The sequence below is a fragment of the Procambarus clarkii genome, chromosome 1, assembly GCF_040958095.1.
Source record: "Procambarus clarkii isolate CNS0578487 chromosome 1, FALCON_Pclarkii_2.0, whole genome shotgun sequence".
In the NCBI taxonomy this organism is placed as follows: Eukaryota; Metazoa; Arthropoda; class Malacostraca; order Decapoda; family Cambaridae; genus Procambarus; species Procambarus clarkii.
The window spans coordinates 56889025-56906697 of NC_091150.1; the positions used below are offsets into that span (position 1 = coordinate 56889025).

At 44.0% G+C, this 17673-nt stretch overlaps 1 protein-coding gene and 1 pseudogene across 3 annotated transcripts in view; both read left to right on the forward strand.

The window, feature by feature from the left end:
* Positions 1 to 1492: 1492 nt before the first annotated feature.
* LOC123755944 (DNA-directed RNA polymerases I, II, and III subunit RPABC2 pseudogene) lies at positions 1493 to 1968 on the forward strand (annotated as a pseudogene).
* Positions 1969 to 4087: 2119 nt separating this feature from the next.
* The window catches only part of LOC123750274 (transcriptional regulator ATRX homolog), a 107883-nt gene continuing 94297 nt past the window's right edge, over positions 4088 to 17673 (forward strand). The window contains exon 1 of one of the 3 annotated variants that reach the window (XM_069311880.1): positions 4088 to 4223. The gene's annotated coding sequence lies outside the window, so the exon portion shown is untranslated. The remainder of the gene's footprint in view (positions 4224 to 17673) is intronic. The other 2 variants (XM_045732482.2, XM_045732423.2) reach the window with 2 other exon arrangements.

Here is a 17673-nt window from a genome sequence, read left to right on the forward strand (position 1 = left end):
GTGACATTAAATATTCCGTGTCCAATTTATTTACTTCCCTGTTCTTTTATTTTTTTGTGTATGTTTTTTTTTTTCTTTCAGAGAACTCCTTTGTATTTTTTTTTTTTTTGCAGAGAAATTGTTTTTGATTGATTTTTTGTTTTTGTCATGTTTTTTCTTTTTATTCTCTGTATACTCTTACAAAAAAATATGACTACTATTCTAGTAGTCACATTTTTTTTTTCTCTGAAGGGGGGAGGAGTGTTACGACCCTGGGTTCTCCAGTGGAAACCAGAGGTCAAAACTTGAGCTATTAAACTTTCTAGTAGTACAGTTGGGCGCATCTCGAATGGCAATTGTTTGTATCTTCCCTGCCAGACGTAAGACTATTATTGTTTCTCAAAGAGCATTTAAAGACTGAGCTGGGGGTTGATTATTAAATAATAACATAGGCACCAACTTTGCTTACTAATACTTTCTAATCATTCATAAAGTAACAATACGTTGCATAGGGGAAGATCTTTAATGTGCTTAGCTGCACGATCAATTAGGCTCCTTCCGGCACCACGACATGAGGGAGGCAGCTGGTCGCTAGCTCGCTCTTCTCTGGCTGGTGTCGTGCGGATAAGACCTACTCTGTGGCTGCACCCCTACTCTTCTCCCTTCTCCTCTTACTTATTTCCCTTACCTGAAGTTCCTGTATCCTTAAGTTAAGTACGGGGCATTATTAAGTGAACCTACTCTGGTAGTAAATATTGGTGAGACCTGGGGTTAGTATTTGCCAGTGTTTTGTTTACCCCTAAGTGTTGTGTTTTGTATTAGGGTACCACATGGTCTCACTACCCTAAGCTGCATCCAGCTTCAGTGCTTATCCAGTAGTACTTTACCCTAGCTTGTTATTAGTGTAACCTTGTATCCTGCCTATGTGGACCAAGGCTTTTAACGTAAGATAGTGTGGTAAAGTTATTATTATTATTGTTATTGGTGTGAGTGTATATGGGGGGTTGTTAAGGGGTTAATAAATAAGTACATGAATTACAGAGTATCTCTTCTTCCAGTGTGGGAGCGCATTGATCAACCCTTAGACTAACATATATGGTCTTGTAGCAAGTTATTACTACTGTGGATAGTTTATTTGGGGGGCCGGGCCTTTTAGCTCTCCCATATTTGATACTCTTGTCTTCTAACTACCCTTACCCCTTAATATTACCAGTACCCCATAGAAGCCCCACATCTATTTATGTAACAAGGCCCTTCTCTTTCCCTGATCATTTTGTCAATTCCTTTCTCCCACAAACACATACTTTTATTACCTCTGTAGCGAGTATACATTATCCCAATAATATACTCGCTCCAAATGCTTTGTTAATATTCCTGTCAACCTTTGGAGATGAATGAGGTGAGGCGTTGCCCGGGCATATAAGCAGCAGAATAGCTAACATTAACCAGAGTCTACTTTCAAGTGTGGTCTAGAGCAGACACTTGCGAGATACTGTACCGACGCTAGGCGTTTCGTCACACACGTCCACGCGAGTCTTGCTTATAGCTGGGAGAAGACCTTGGTGCAAACAGGAACGCGAGATGGCTGACGAGGAGTTCGATGGTGATGATGTTGGTGATGACTTCGAGGAGGCAGAAGATGATGAGAATCTGGATGACCTGCAAGGAGAGGAGGATGGTGATAATTAGACAGAGTTGGTACCTGCAGGGGAAGGTCAGCCAGTGCCTACGCTCAAGAGAATCACGACACCTTATATGACAAAATATGAAAGAGCTAGAGTATTGGACACGAGAGCACTGCAGATTGCAATGTGTGCGCCTGTCATGGTGGAAATTGATGCAGAATCGGATCCGCTCCAAATTGCTGTCAAAGAATTGAGAGAACGGAAAATTCCCATCATCATTCGCAGATATTTGCCAGACGGATCTTTTGAAGATTGGGGCATAGATGAACTTATCATCAGTGACTTCTAAATACATGTTAGATTGATGGTAAAGCTTTAAGGATGTCTGATCATTCATGATGAATTGTTAGTTCTTTTCTCATATTTGTTGTATTAAGAGGAGTAGTGATGTACAATTTTTACAATGCTCCACCAGCGACCCAAGGACGCAACAATTATGCACATTCTTCTCTCCTGCTCCGTACCGAGCTTGTCCACTGCCTATATCTTTTGGTACCAGACTACAATTTCCAGTCAACAATGTAGTACTCGGCGTGTACAGTCCTAATCAACCCAAGACGCTACAGCTTCGACACAGAGCAGACAGCAGACTACGACCGCATCGAGCCGCCACGCTCTCGCTCCCCGAGTTCAGACACTCACAATTCTCAATCAAGCCGCCACGCTCTCCCACATAGAGCTCCACGACTCCGGCCTCACTCAGCTCTCTGCTCTGCTCCAGGCTTCGTCTCAACGTCTGCGACACTGCTAAATCCAGAGACACATCCGCCGACTACGCAGTTCACTTTTCGACCACAGTTACCAGCAGATTGTCCTACGACGACGGACGATCCTGTGCGACCTACGACCCCAGTTAGATGACATCAGCGAAGAGGAGGAAGTTAACTTATGTAACGCGAGCAGTAAGTTATGTAACGCGAGCAGGGCGTACAATTCACCGACCAGCTATAAGTTCCTTGATCAAGTATTTTTCCTTTCATCCCCTGGGAGGGGGAGTTCTGTAGCGAGTAGATTATCCCAATAATATACTATAAATGCAAATGCTTTGTTAATATTCCTGTCAACCTTTGGAGATGAATGAGGTGAGGCGTTGCCCGGGCATATAAGCAACAGAATAGCAAACATTAACCACCACCATTTGGTCACCACTTGGTCCGGGAGACATCTCCCGTCATGCAGATTCAGATTCAGATTCAGATGTTTATTCAGGTAAGGTATATACATACAAGTGATGTTACATTAATGGATTGATATATAGATAGAGCTAGTACATACAATGCCTAAAGCCACTATTACGCAATGCGTTTCGGGCGCAACTGCACGCAGGGTGCAGTTGCGCCTCCACAGATCTCCAGTATCATCTTTTGATACTGGTAATGGCTCGAAAGGGCTATTCATGCCCGTGCCACCTCTTGGGTGGCTTAATCTTCATCAATCAATCAAACATTAACCAGAGTCTACTTTCAAGTGTGGTCTAGAGCAGACACTTGCGAGATACTGTACCGACGCTCAGTGCGCCCAACTCACACCAAAGTATCACCTGTGTACTTCTGTATATTCGACCAAATATATATATAGTATCTTAGTATCTGTGTTTATTTGTCACCATACTTTACGTAACAATAGAACCGTTACACCTACTTCCTCCAAATCAATTCCCATACCTCTATCTACTAACAGTTTAAACCTAAACAAACACCTCTAACCACTTCTTCCAACGAGTTCGCAACAGCAACAACCCCAGCTCTCGATAGATGCACCCCATCACGAGCATACATTTCATTTCTTCCATAGAAGTGTTCCCAGTTGTCTATGAAAGAAAGATATTGATTTGAAAGATGTTGAAAGATATTGTATTTGATTTGCAATATCTTTCCAGCCGGCAATTGACACCAATTGCCCTCGACATCCATTCATTTCCCACTCCCTTTCTTGGAAGAATGCTAAATCGACATATGATCGGGATCATATGTGGCATTCTCTCCCTCCCTTGCTCCTAACTAATTCAATGGCTGTCCTGAATGATGTCTGTATTAGTTCCTCACTTTTAACTCGCCCAACATCATTACCCCCCGCACTAATACAAATAATGGGTTTGTTCCCATTTCCCGTCATAATATCATTCATGTTTCCAACAATATCACCAATTCCAGCTCCCGGATAGCAAACCCTTAATCTGTTCCCCCTATCTCTGGCACAAAACGTTTTGTCTAAATACCTCACCTTAAGTACCTCATATGTCGAGAGCTAGTGTCACAATTGATATGTTTGTCCTGCACACCGCCCCCCATCCAGTGGGTAGCGGTGGATAGGTTAGCCATGCTTCTTGTATATAAATAAATAAATAAATAAATAAATTTATTCAGACGAGAACAACAGCGAACACAAACCAGCGGATATACGAACGAAAGGGTTTGTATGTACGAACTTCTCAGTGAACAAAATTGTTTATAGTGCTGTATCCGAAACTGCAGTATACGATTTGACCAGTCCCCAGATGGGAGCCTCCACGACCTGACGTGTGTGTGGCTGCCTCTCTTCGCTCTATACTTCTTGGTGGTAAGGTCTCACATGAGGAATAGTGTTATGTTCACTGTTATACATGCTGGAGCCTTGTGTATTTATTCAATTGGTATTGTAGTTTAGTGCGCAGGATAATACATGGGCATCTTAAAGTGTTATGTTATTAAAGACCAAGTGAGGTCATGTTATTAAAGTGTGGTTGTAGGGTCTAGTTATCAATGACCCCTTTCCTAACCCATGTATATATATAAAATCTAATTTAACGGCTATACATGTTCTAAAGTTATGCATGTGTGTTTTTTTTTTAATAAAGCATTTGGGAGCATTTCGGGAGGCATCTTGACCCATACGTTTTGGTGTTGTAAGGAACTAACCCCTCGAACCCTTGTATATTTTTAATCTATTCTCAAGTTAGGTCACTTATTATCCACCCCATACCCATCTTGTAGACGGTAGTGGAAAGGGTTACAGAGGCACATAATAGGCTCGGGACTTCACCCCACAATTCATTTAGCTAAGGAAGTTAGTCTTGATGACCTCAAGTACAGTCTGTAAATTAATTAAGCAGTCTCTAAATTAAGCAACCGACATTCACAATAGATATGTTTATCCTGCACATGGCCCTCCTCCCCTATCCAGTGGACAGCAGTCTATCTATTCTTAATGTTAAATTAATTCCCGGCAATAAGAACATAAGAACAAAGGTAACTGCAGAAGGCCTATTGGCCCATACGAGGCAGCTCCTATCTATAACCACCCAATCCCACTCATATACTTGTCCAACCCGCGCTTGAAACAATCGAGGGACCTAACCTCCACCACGTTATGTGGCAATTGGTTCCACAAATCAACAACCCTGTTACTGAACCAGCATTTACCCAAGTCTTTCCTAAATTTAATCTTATCCAATTTATACCCATTGTTTCATGTTCTGTCTTGTGTTGATATTTTTAATACCCTATTAATATCCCCCCTGTTATGTCCATTCATCCACTTGTAAACCTCTATCATGTCACCCCTAACTCTTCGCCTTTCCAGTGAATGCAACTTAAGCTTTGTTAATCTTTCTTCATATGAAAGATTTCTAATTTGGGGAATTAACTTAGTCATCCTACATTGGACACGTTAAAGTGAATTTATATCCATTCTATAATACGGCGACCAAAACTGAACTGCATAATCTAAATGGGGCCTAACCAGAGCAAGATATAGCTTAAGAACCACACCAGGTGTCTTATTACTAACGCTTCGATTAATAAATCCCAGTGTCCTATTCGCCTTATTACGAACATTCATGCATTGATCCTTTTGTTTTAAATTCTTACTAATCATAACTCCCAGATCCCTTTCGCAATCCGACTTCGCAATCTCAACACCATCTAGCTCGTATGTTGTAACTCTATCATCATTACCTAGCCTCCAGAACTTTACTTCTCAATAGAACTAGTACTTACTCAATACTTCCTCGCATCCCAGACAATTTGTCCACCGCCAAATTTCTAAACCATCACATCCCCACACCCGTCTTAAAATAGTAAGTTATTAAATGTTATACATTCATATCATTTATCCAAATGACACTACCATTGGCATGTATCCAAGGAGATGTCACATCTTGCCCAAAATAGTTTGTGAATTTTAAAACTAACATATTCTACTGAACCTTACCTATTCTAACCAACTTAACCTACCCCAACCTAACGACTTATTAGTACGGTCGTATTCATTCTTAACTTGCGATCATAAATTCTAGGATTTGAATCTCAAGTTGGGGAGAAATGTTGGGTGTTTCCTGTAATGCCTCCTCTTACTTCACCACTCTCTCCTGCCTATTTATACCCATCACTCGATCTGTAAAATCATTCCTTCTGAAGATGTATTTAATATACGAAAGTACTTAAGGAAATTCCTGTTTCATTTTTCCTCCATGGTCTGACATTGTCACATTCTTAATCACGTGTTTATTTTTGTGATATACACACATATATATATATATATATATATATATATAATATATATATATATATATATATATAATATATATATATATATATATATTATTAAATATGACCGAAAAAGTAAGATTAATAATTTTAACACGAATTTTCTCAATCTTTCGTACAATATGCTTCACTGTTGGAGGTAAATCAAAAATCACTTCTCCAAAATTCATTTTTATTTCTAGTCTGACGCGACACGGGCGCGTTTCGTAAAACTTATTACATTTTCAAAGACTTCACAAATACACAACTGATTAGAACTTGCGTTTCCCTGATTTTATATCTACATTTGAGTGAGGTGGGAAGGGTGATGTGGCATTACATTTGAGTGAGGTGGGAAGGATGATGTGGCATTAACACAAGACAGAACACTAGAGGATATTAATAGGGTATTAAAAGTATCAACACAAGACAGAACAGAAACAATGGGTATTGAATAGAAGTGTTTGTAGAAAGCCTATTGGTCCATATTTCTTGATGCTTCTCTATTGGAGCGGAGTCTTGAGGTGGGTAGAATATAGTTGTGCAATAATTGGCTGTTGATTGCTGGTGTTGACTTCTTGATGTGTAGTGCCTCGCAAACGTCAAGCCGCCTGCTATCGCTGTATCTATCGATGATTTCTGTGTTGTTTACTAGGATTTCTCTGGCGATGGTTTGGTTACAGAAGATGGTTTGGTTATCTCTTCCCATAACCAAACCATCGCCAGAGAAATCCTAGTAAACAACACAGAAATCATCGATAGATACAGCGATAGCAGGCGGCTTGACGTTTGCGAGGCACTACACATCAAGAAGTCAACACCAGCAATCAACAGCCAATTATTGCACAACTATATTCTACCCACCTCAAGACTCCGCTCCAATAGAGAAGCATCAAGAAATATGGACCAATAGGCTTTCTACAAACACTTCTATTCAATACCCATTGTTTCTGTTCTGTCTTGTGTTGATACTTTTAATACCCTATTAATATCCTCTAGTGTTCTGTCTTGTGTTAATGCCACATCATCCTTCCCACCTCACTCAAATGTAATGCCACATCACCCTTCCCACCTCACTCAAATGTAGATATAAAATCAGGGAAACGCAAGTTCTAATCAGTTGTGTATTTGTGAAGTCTTTGAAAATGTAATAAGTTTTACGAAACGCGCCCGTGTCGCGTCAGACTAGAAATAAAAATGAATTTTGGAGAAGTGATTTTTGATTTACCTCCAACAGTGAAGCATATTGTACGAAAGATTGAGAAAATTCGTGTTAAAATTATTAATCTTACTTTTTCGGTCATATTTAATAATATATGTCTACAGGAAAGACTGCTACCAAAATATACTAATATATATATATATATATTATATATATATATATATATATATATATATATATATATATATATATATATATATATATATATATATATATATATATATATATATATATATATATATATATATATATAATAAATAAAATTAATGTGAGGGTACCTCATATATAAAAAATGTTTGTGAGGGTACCACCTCTGGTGCCAATGTGGGGACCCATAGCCTCGGGGAAGAAAATAAAAAGTATTCAGAAGAGACCTTGTGGTTTCTCACTGAACACTAATATTATCTTCTCCTACCACCCCCATTCTTTTGTATGTACACATATATATTTACTTTATTTGAACTTTGTTACAAAAAAGGAGTTACATATGGGTTACAAAGATGGTTATCATAGGTTGTCGAGTTCCTCCAGCTCCTCAGATGGCGGGCAGGAACCCTGGATGCAGTGCGCATTTCCCCTCTGTATTGCCACACTGAGGCGCTGGAAAAGAAAGCTTGCAGCTCTTGGGTCCCTTGTTGTTTCAATGAGCCTAGAACCCAGTTCCTTCAAAAAACTGGTAGCACTTTTACCCCAGGCGCCGAGTGTCTCAGAAGTAATGGGGACAAAATTGTAGTGGTGATCCAGTTCACTATACTTACGGGATTTGGCTGCTTCCCTGTGGGTGGCAGCGCCACCTGGTTGTGCAACACTGAGGTTAATGTAGGTGTTAGCCAGGGTTGATACGCACGTGTAGTCCCATACCAATTGCTTGCCATTCTTCCAGGGGTTCACTGTGATACCATCCGGGCGACCAATAAGAGCATCAGAGTTACGGGCCGTTAGGTAACGGGGCTCTCTTTCAGCTGGGCATCCAGCTGTGGTGAGGCTCCTCTTGATGATGTCGTTAACTTCATTGTGCCTCGAGTGCCAACCCCCTGTGCTTTGGCAGAGTAGGCCATGGTGGCCGTACCTGTCAGCTACCACCTCGCCGCAAATACACCTATATCTGGTGTGGATTGGGGCAGCAAGGCGGAGGGCCACAGAAATTCGGAGGGCGTGTGGTGTGAGACGCGTGCCAGTTGCCGACATTGGGGTTGCTAACAGGAAATCCCCTGCATGTGGTGCTGCTACTGCTGTGAGGCGAGCAATGTCGTGTTGTTGTGTTGCAGCACCCAGGCACTCTGCAGCAACTTGGTCTACAATGGGGCCATCCCAGCTGGATTGCTTGTGGGCTTTTGGGGATGGTGGTTGAGGTGATTGGCCTGCACGAGAGGCCCACTGTGGCACAGCGTGTAAAATTGGGATCATGTACACCTGCCAGCTGATGTAAGTGGGCAGGTAGAATTTCCTTCACAAGGTCGTCGGATGCTGATAAGGAGGACAGGAAGGCTGGAACAGCGATTTGCGTTGCTGTTCGAACTCCGAGGCCCCCAAGTCTTACGGGAAGAGAGGCTTGTTTCCACTGTAGGTCATCGAGAGAGAGGTTAAGGGCTTTTTCTAGCATTGATTTCAGTAACCGGTCATACTCACTTAGTTTTTGGCTACTGTAAGATGGTGAACACCTCAGAAAGTAGGTTAACCTGGGGAGGGACAGACATCTGGTGATGAGGTACAGTGCATCATGAGCATCAATATCCTCAATCCTCCCATACATCCTCTTAAGGTCGGCGATTTATATATATATATATATATATATATATATATATATATATATATATATATATTATTTATATATATATATATATATATATATATATATATATATATATATATAATATATATATATATATATATATATATATATATATATATATACATACATATACATACATATACATACATACATATACATACATACATATACATACATACATATATATACATACATATATATACATACATATATATACATACATATATATACATACATATACATACATACACATACATACACATACATACATACACACACACACACACACACGCAGTGGGGCCTCGTAGCCTGGTGGATAGCGCGCAGGACTCGTAATTCTGTGGCGCGGGTTCGATTCCCGCACGAGGCAGAAACAAATGGGCAAAGTTTCTTTCACCCTAAGTGCCCCTGTTACCTAGCAGTAAATAGGTACCTGGGAGTTAGTCAGCTGTCACGGGCTGCTTCCTGGGGGGTGTGTGTGTGTGTGTGTGGTGTGTGGGAAAAAAAAAAAAAAAAAAAAAAATAGTTAGTAAAACAGTTGATTGACAGTTGAGAGGCGGACCGAAAGAGCAAAGCTCAACCCCCGCAAAAACACAACTAGTAAACACACACACACATGCATATGCATGCACAATCAGGAAACACTGTATAACCATCAGAGGTCTGCGGTTGTTACACATCCTACCTGGTTGATGGGGTTCTGGAAGTTCTTCTACTCCCCAAGCCTGGCCTGAGGCCAGACTTGTGAGAGTTTGGTCCACCAGGCTGTTGCTTGGAGCGGCCCGCAGGCCCACATACCCACTGCAGCCCGGTTGGTCCAGCACTCCTTGAAGAAAACAATCAAGTTTCCTCTTGAAGATGTCCACGGTTGTTCCTGTAATATTTCTGATGCTCGCTGGTAGGACGTTGAACAACCATAGACCTCTGATGTTCATACAGTGTTCTCTGATTGTGCCCATGGCACCTCTGCTCTTCACTGGTTCTATTCTGCATTTTCTTCCATGTCGTTCACTTCAGTACGTTGTTATTTTACTGTGCAGATTTGGGACCTGTCCCTCCAGTATTTTTCATGTGTGTATTATTTAGTATCTCTCTCGTCTCCTTTCTAGTGAGTACATTTGGAGAGCTTTGAGATGACCCCAATAATTTAGGTGCTTTATCTCGTCTATGCGTGCCGTATATGTTCTCTGTATTCCCTCAATTTCAGCAATCTCTCCTGCTCTGAAGGGGGAAGTGAGTAATGAGCAGTACTCAAGACGGGACAACACAAGTGATTTGAAGAGCACAACCATTGTGATGGGATCTCTGGACTTGAAGGTTCTCGTAATCCATCCTATCATTTTTTTGGCTGATGCAATACTTGCTTGGTTATGCTCCCTAAATGTTAGGCCCAATACCTGCGAGTATCCGCCGTATTGCCGGTACGTCCGGGGGCTTCCAAGGAACACTTGCCTGTTTTTTAATAGGGGTTTCGGCCCATCCTGGCTGTGGTGGGTATGTGGGCCTGTGGGACGCTCTAAGCAACAGCCTAGTGGACCAGCCTCTCGCATGTCAAGCCTAGCCTCGGGCCGGGCTGGGGGAGTAAATGACCTCTTTGAACCCCATCCAGCAGGTATCGGGCTGGTATCTCCGCCGTCGGTCGCTGGGTGTGCAGGTTCCTGGGCCTGCTAGGTTCTGTCGTGTGTCTGTTGGCCCTGTCGTATTTCTGTTGGCTGTCTAGGGTCTGCCTCCACCGTTCTGCTTTTGCAGAGGCATGTTGTTACTTGCATGTCGCATGTTGCGGTGATGCATGTTGTGGCTGCACGTGTGCATTGGTAATGTGTTTCGTGGTGACGTGTCCGGTTGTGGTGTGGCACTTTGCTGCTGTTTTGTGCCTGGGGTTGGCGTCAGGGGGTTTGTTATTTTTTGCGATCTTTGGGTCCCTGGCTTGGCCCTTCCATATGCGTGGGGTTCTGTCCCTGCCTGATTGTCCACCCCTAGTTGTTTCCTGGGGTTTGAGCTTTGGCTCTTTCATCCTGCTTTTCCCCAGTCTCTTCCCTGGCATCTCCTTTGGTCGGTTTTGCCTGCTCTTGCTGCTATGGGGGGGGGGGAGGGGTCGGTTTCTACTGCTTCCCTTCCTTGTGCGTTCCTTTTGTTTCCTCCTCTCCCGCAGGGGTGTTCTTCGTGCGTTCCTTGGCTTCTTGGGCATTATTTCAGCCTGTGTCCTATGGTGCACTTATGTGTCTCGGTCTGTTTTTGTTGCTTGTACCCCTTGGTTCGGGTACTGTTCTGGTGGCAACCTTCGGTTTTCCTGGGTTGCCCTGCCAGTTGGTTTTTTCTGGGTCTTGCGATGTCTCGTGTCGGACCCGTCATTTCTGATCTATTGGCGGGCTTGCTTGCATTGGGAGTTTTCTGTTCGGCAGACGTTCCATCTCCTTTGTGCCTCCTGGGCTTTGGTGGTCGTGCCCGAGGTCTTCCTGCAGCTCCGCCTTTTCCTGGGCTCGGAGATGCCTTGTTGGGGCTGCTTCCGTTCTGTCTCATGTGTTTTGCCTCCAGTTGGTGGTCTGGTGGCTTCGTGGTAGGTGTCCCACCTGCGTACTTCTTGGCGGCAGTAAGGGGTATTTTGGCGGTCCTTCCTTTTCCTCTTGTCCCTTCTTTGGTGCTGCAGTTGTTAGCGTCGGCTTGGTTTTTTCTGGTGGGGGTTGGGGGCCGTCGTCTTGCCACGTACTATCGCCTCGTTTTGTGCAGCGCTGGCAGAGCCGCTTTGGCTTGCTTTCGGCCTTGGTGTTGCTTCTGCATTGTTAGTACGCAGTCTCGTGCGTTGTTTCACCTCCGGCCTGTTCGTGCGCCGCTTGGACCGTCCTGCTCTCTGGTCAGCGTGCTCAGTCTTCTCCTCGGTTGGGGGTGCCCCTTCGGTTCCGGTTTGTTTTTTCGTCGGCTCTCATTTTTTCCTGTTGGCATTTGCCTCTGGGGGGTCGGGTCGCTGGGCTTCTTGCTCCGCGGGGGTTTTCTGCTCCTTCGGTTTTGGCGTTTTGGTTGTTTCGGTGGCAGCAGTCTCCATCTTTTCTGGCACGGGTTGGGGCTGCTGCATTCCGGAGGGGTACTTGGGTTGTTGGTGCTTGGTTGGTCGGGCCGGGGGTGTGTCATGTTTTTGTGTTCAGTGGCGACCCTCCGCTGTTATTTGCGTGACACGGCCTTTATGTCCGGGGCGTGTTTTGAGTTGATCCGGTCCTGTTCGTCCCTGTTCGCGGGTGACGGTGTCCCTGGTTGTCAGTCGTGTTCTTGTGGCTAGCCTGCCTGTGTTCTTTCCCCATGCCCGTGGCGTTCGTGGCTTCGCTGCTCTTACTGCTGTCATTCGGGCACGGATCTTTGGTGTTCGTACAAGGGCCTTGCTGCTCGTTGTTCTCGGACCCTTTTTCGGGCTGTGTCGCCTTGGGTTGGTGTTGGCTGCCGGTTGTCTTTCTTCCGTTGAGGGGTGCGTGGTGTCCGCCTCCCGGTTTCTTCCCTTTGACCTCTGTGGGTAGTTAGCTCCGGGGAGCCAACGGGCTCCCCCCAGAAAACCAGCGTTGAATGTAATGAAACGCCATTTTCTGGGTGAGACCTGGAGGCTCCCCGGCAACCCTCCCTCCCTCTGGTCGGCGGTTTTCGCTTGTTTTGACATCCAGCCTCAGAGCTGATAGGTGGATAGCTGGCGTGGGGGGTCTGGGGCTCCCCCTTTCCCCTCCTGGGGAGGGAGGAGCTGCGCAGACAGCGGCGCGGTGACGTGTGACGTTACGCTGGTTTGCTTGTTTTCTGTTGGGGAGTTCTATCCACTAGTTCGGCTTTTGGTAGCAATTTTAACCAGAATAGGGGTTTGTTTTGGAATGCTTACGTTTCTGGATGCTTGACCCGGTCGATGGTAGACGGAATTCTTCCAACCACACGGGGGTTTCTATAGGCCATTGCTCCCCTTGCCTCTCTGAGGGGGCCAGGTTCTGGCCATCGTTCCCGGTAGGCCCTAGAACTCCATACACATGACTGATGCCAAAGTCAGACATTAGCATATCAGCCTGGTAAAGCTTCGGGGAGCCTCCTGGTCCAGCCCAAAAATTGGCGTTTCATTTCATTCAACGCTTGTTTTTTAAAACCCTTGGATTTTTGGAATAATACACAAGCAAGAGTTTAATTTTCAAATCGCCACTCGCATTACCACACAACACGAGTAAACTGATATTTCATAGGCTTGTGTCCGGGCAATGACTTCTCCTCCTTGGTAATGTGTTTTCTTTGGGAATCTTTTCCAGAATAACCCTGTCTTGTCACAATTAAACACTTGTTGTGGTAAGAACTCTGCACAAAATCTTTAAATTTGCCAATGAATCTTTCTGCCGCAGGTTTGTCTGAGCTGTCAACCTCTCCATGCCTCGCAACACTATGAATTCCACTTCTTTTTCTAAATTTCTCAAGCCATCCCCTGCTCGCCTTAAACTCTTTCGCTTCTGTATCACTCGTTCCAGGGGTTTTCTTTAACCCCTTAACAGCGTTGCCTCCAAATATGACACCCCCGCAGTGCGCAGGAAATAAATTCTCTGGAAAAAAATTCTTTTTTTTCTTTTTAAAGTGTCAAAAATCCTTCCCTCAGTATGGGTATGTAAAAAAAAAAATTTCGAAATTGTACTTACTTTGGCTGCTATGGGGTCCCTAAGTTGGGGCATGACGTCATCATTCCCTGTTCGCCCGTGACGTACGCTCCCGGGGACAGTAGGGTGCTCTGGGCGGAGCGCGTGAGTTGCCGCGAATATATTTTCGTTCATTTTTTTGCGCACCTTTCCAAATACAATTTAATTGTTTTTACGTGCCAATCCAATGTATAATGAACGCGTACACTATATTATCGCAGTAGAACATCAGTACTGTCCGTAGACACTGTTACGTGCATCACAAACAAGTTCACTTATCCTGCACAATTTCCAATGTATCATGCCTAATATATTTATATTTACACTTTATATACACACTGTATAGTATCACACACTATATACACACACCATAAACACAGTACTCCGTGAGTGTGTGATATGCTGCGAAACAGCCAACAGGGCAGAGTGACACTTTGCACTCCATGCACCAGGTGCTGAAGCATCTTCGTTTTTGTTCTCTGCGGGTAGTGTTCCTGCATACTATACAAGCACATTTACCCTTCTCCCGTGATGCTGTGCCTGGCATATACTCGAGCATATGTACTCCAAAGTTCTCATTACCCCTCAATCTGTCTGGAGCTGCGTGTGGCATTGTTGCTTGCACCCCGTGCGGTACAACGGAACCCTTCTTGCCATACTTTACTAGCAGCTGCGACACAACACCGGCACTGAATGTACGTATAGATGGTCTCCTGCCAGATTTTACTAGGTACATATTGAAGCAGTTGAGCACTGCAACATCCATGAGGTGGAAGAAGAACTTTTTCGTTCACTTCAGACTTGCGCACGCACTCCACTCCACCAAGCATCATGTCACATTTATCAACGAGGCGCATGATCACATTATAGTCTATGACACAGTCTGGCTTATACACGGTGTTGCGTGTCTGAAAGTGGACTTTCCCACTGTCCAACATGGCACCGGTGTGAATCGTAGTCGGCATATTCACCTCGCGTCTGTCCTTCCACCGCACTGACAGCATATTGTCACACTTGCGCAGCTGGCACTCGCCCACGGCTATACCTATACCGAACACTGGCATTTCCTTCCTGTGGCCCTTCACAGTGCCACATACGCTGGTGTGGGCAAGGAGGTATCTGGTCAACAAGAGGCTGGTGTAATAGTTGTCGGTGAACAGTATATGTCCCTTGTTCAGCAACGGTTCCATCAGGATTTTTACGACACTGCCAGAGAACCCGTGTTCATCTTGTGCTGGTATGTCGACGTCTGTACCAGAATATAATATCATATCCAAGACGATAAAAGTCTCAGTCGCACAGCGCACAAAACTTCAGTCCAAATCGGTGCCGCTGGTATGCAAGTTAGGGACACTGGCCTGTAGTTCAGTGCCTCCAGTCTATAACCCATTTTGTATAGTGCAACTACATTGGCTGTCTTCCAGATTTTTGGCAGTTCACTTGTTACCAGTGATTTATACTTTAAAATGATTTAAAATGATATCCTGATTTATACTTCAGGACAAGGTGACAAACAACAACGTCTTGGGGAGAGCAAGAATCACCAGCACGTACACAATGCTGAAACAGAGACGAATGCGCTGGCTCGGGCACATTGTGCGAATGGGCGACGGCAGGATCCCCAAGGATCTCCTGTATGGAGAGCTGAGGCAGGGAAAGCGTCCAGTAGGCAAGCCCCAGCTACGGTACAAAGACGTATGCAAAAGGGACCTGAAAGCCATGGACGTCGATCTTGCTATATGGGAGACACTGGCTGCAGACCGTTCAGCCTGGAGGCAGTCTGTTCAACGAGGTCTCTCCAAGTTCGAGGAGTCACTTGCCAAGGAATCGGAGGCAAAGAGACAGAGAAGGAAAGCCGGTAACCAGGAAGACAGACCAGAATCGGACTTCGTTTGTGCTCGGTGTGGGATGGACTGCCACTCTCGGATTGGCCTCATCAGTCACACCAGACGCTGCACCAGGATTGACAACTAGGGCGCAACTCCATAGTCTCCCGAGACTGAAGGATGCCTACTACTACTATACTTTAAAATATTTAAAGTACACCATGTACATATACATTAAAGTACTCCATGGAAAATTCAGGGATGCCAGATTGGGCTACTTGTAGCCTAATTCGGTTACCAATTAGGATAATTGCATTCAATTAAAAAACCATCTACGTACGTCACTACTTACTATTTTTTTGGCTACAGTTAAAATAAGCTTTGCTGTTTATTCTAAAAAGCGAATTAATCGGAAAAAAAATATTTGACTACTTTTATTGTAAAGTTTGTAACAATTAGTTCTTTAGCTCGCGACTTTCGGCAACTCAAATCTGGCATCCCTGCCATGGATAGTGGCAGGCACAAAGCTTCTGCTCCTTCCTTTGGTATCCATGGTGAGATTCCATCCAGGCCTGTAGCCTGTCACATCCATATCTAGCAGATGCTTCCTCACCTCTACACTGGTAATCATAAACTCCTCTAGTGGCACCTGGTTAGAAATTCCCTCCTATCTCTGGGACTACTCCTTGCTCTACTGTGAAGAACTGGAATTTCTGCAAGTTCTTCGCACACCTTGTCGTTTGTAGTGAATCTGTCTGCCCCTATCTTCAATTTCATTACCTATTCCTTCACTGTTGTTTTTTCTCCTGATGTGGCTGTGCAGCTATTTAGGTTGTCTTTGCCTTGCTCGTTATGTCATTTTCATATTGTCGCTCTGCCTCTTCTCACCTTGACATTTTCATTCCTGGTGCTCTGGTATCTTTCTCTGATCTTGTGTCCTTTTATTTCTACAGTACTTCAGCTCTCCATGTATATGCACCTCCATGTGGTTCTCCATTCTTCCAGTCTGTCTTTCTGTGATTGAAGTTGCCCATGATTAACCCTTACAGTGGTTATCGTCAATTGTTGATTTACAGAGTAATGGGGGTTATCATATGAAGATTTAAAAAATGAATGAATGGGTTTTTCATGCGTGATGCAGATGTGGATATAAAAGCTCTGTGGGTGTAGAGAAAAATAAATAACAGTGAAACGTCAGAACAAATCGAGAAGTGCCAGATGCTGGCTTAGTGCCTCCACCCAGTAAAACGATAAATATTCACTTATTTTCATGATTTTCTTGTATTCTGCATACAAATAAATAAATCTTTTTTTTTTTTTCTTAGATGGGTATGACAGTTTTTCCATGGCCGCTGTCTTAGGGTTAAAATTCTGTATCTATTCCTGCAGGCATCTGAAACTGCTCTTTCTATTATATTAATGGTTGCCATGTTTTTGTCTAACGCATGTCTGGGCTTTCTGTCATTTAGTGGAGGGTTATAAATTACTATTATCATCTTGGATCTTTCCATTGTCATGGCTCCTGTTATGTAGTCTCTGAATCCTTCACAGCCTTGGATATCCATCTCTTCAAAACTCTAGTCCTTCTTTATCAGCAAGGCCACTCTTCATCTCTCTTCCCTCTTTCTTGACTATATAGTAGTCCTGCAGAAACACTGCATTTGTTAAAATGCCTGACAATATTGTTTCTGCGAGTGCTATTACATATGGGTTGCCTTCTTGTGCCCTTTCATCCAGTTCACTTGCTTTATTTGTAATCCTATCAGTGTTTGAGTACATTACCTTGAAGCTCTCATTCCTATGTCCATTAACACATACTCTCCCCACTGATGTAGGAAGCTATTCTATGGCGAGGCTATTTGGGTAGGTTTTTCCTCCTGTTGGACAGTTACCAAGGGTTCGGAAGGAGGTTGGGTAGGGGATGGAGGGTTTAGATCTTGCTTAGGTCTGCTTGGGGCAGGAGGAAGGGCAAGGGATGGGGAAGCAGGGGGTGCTCGGGGTGAGGGGGGGAAAGGGAAGGGAGGATT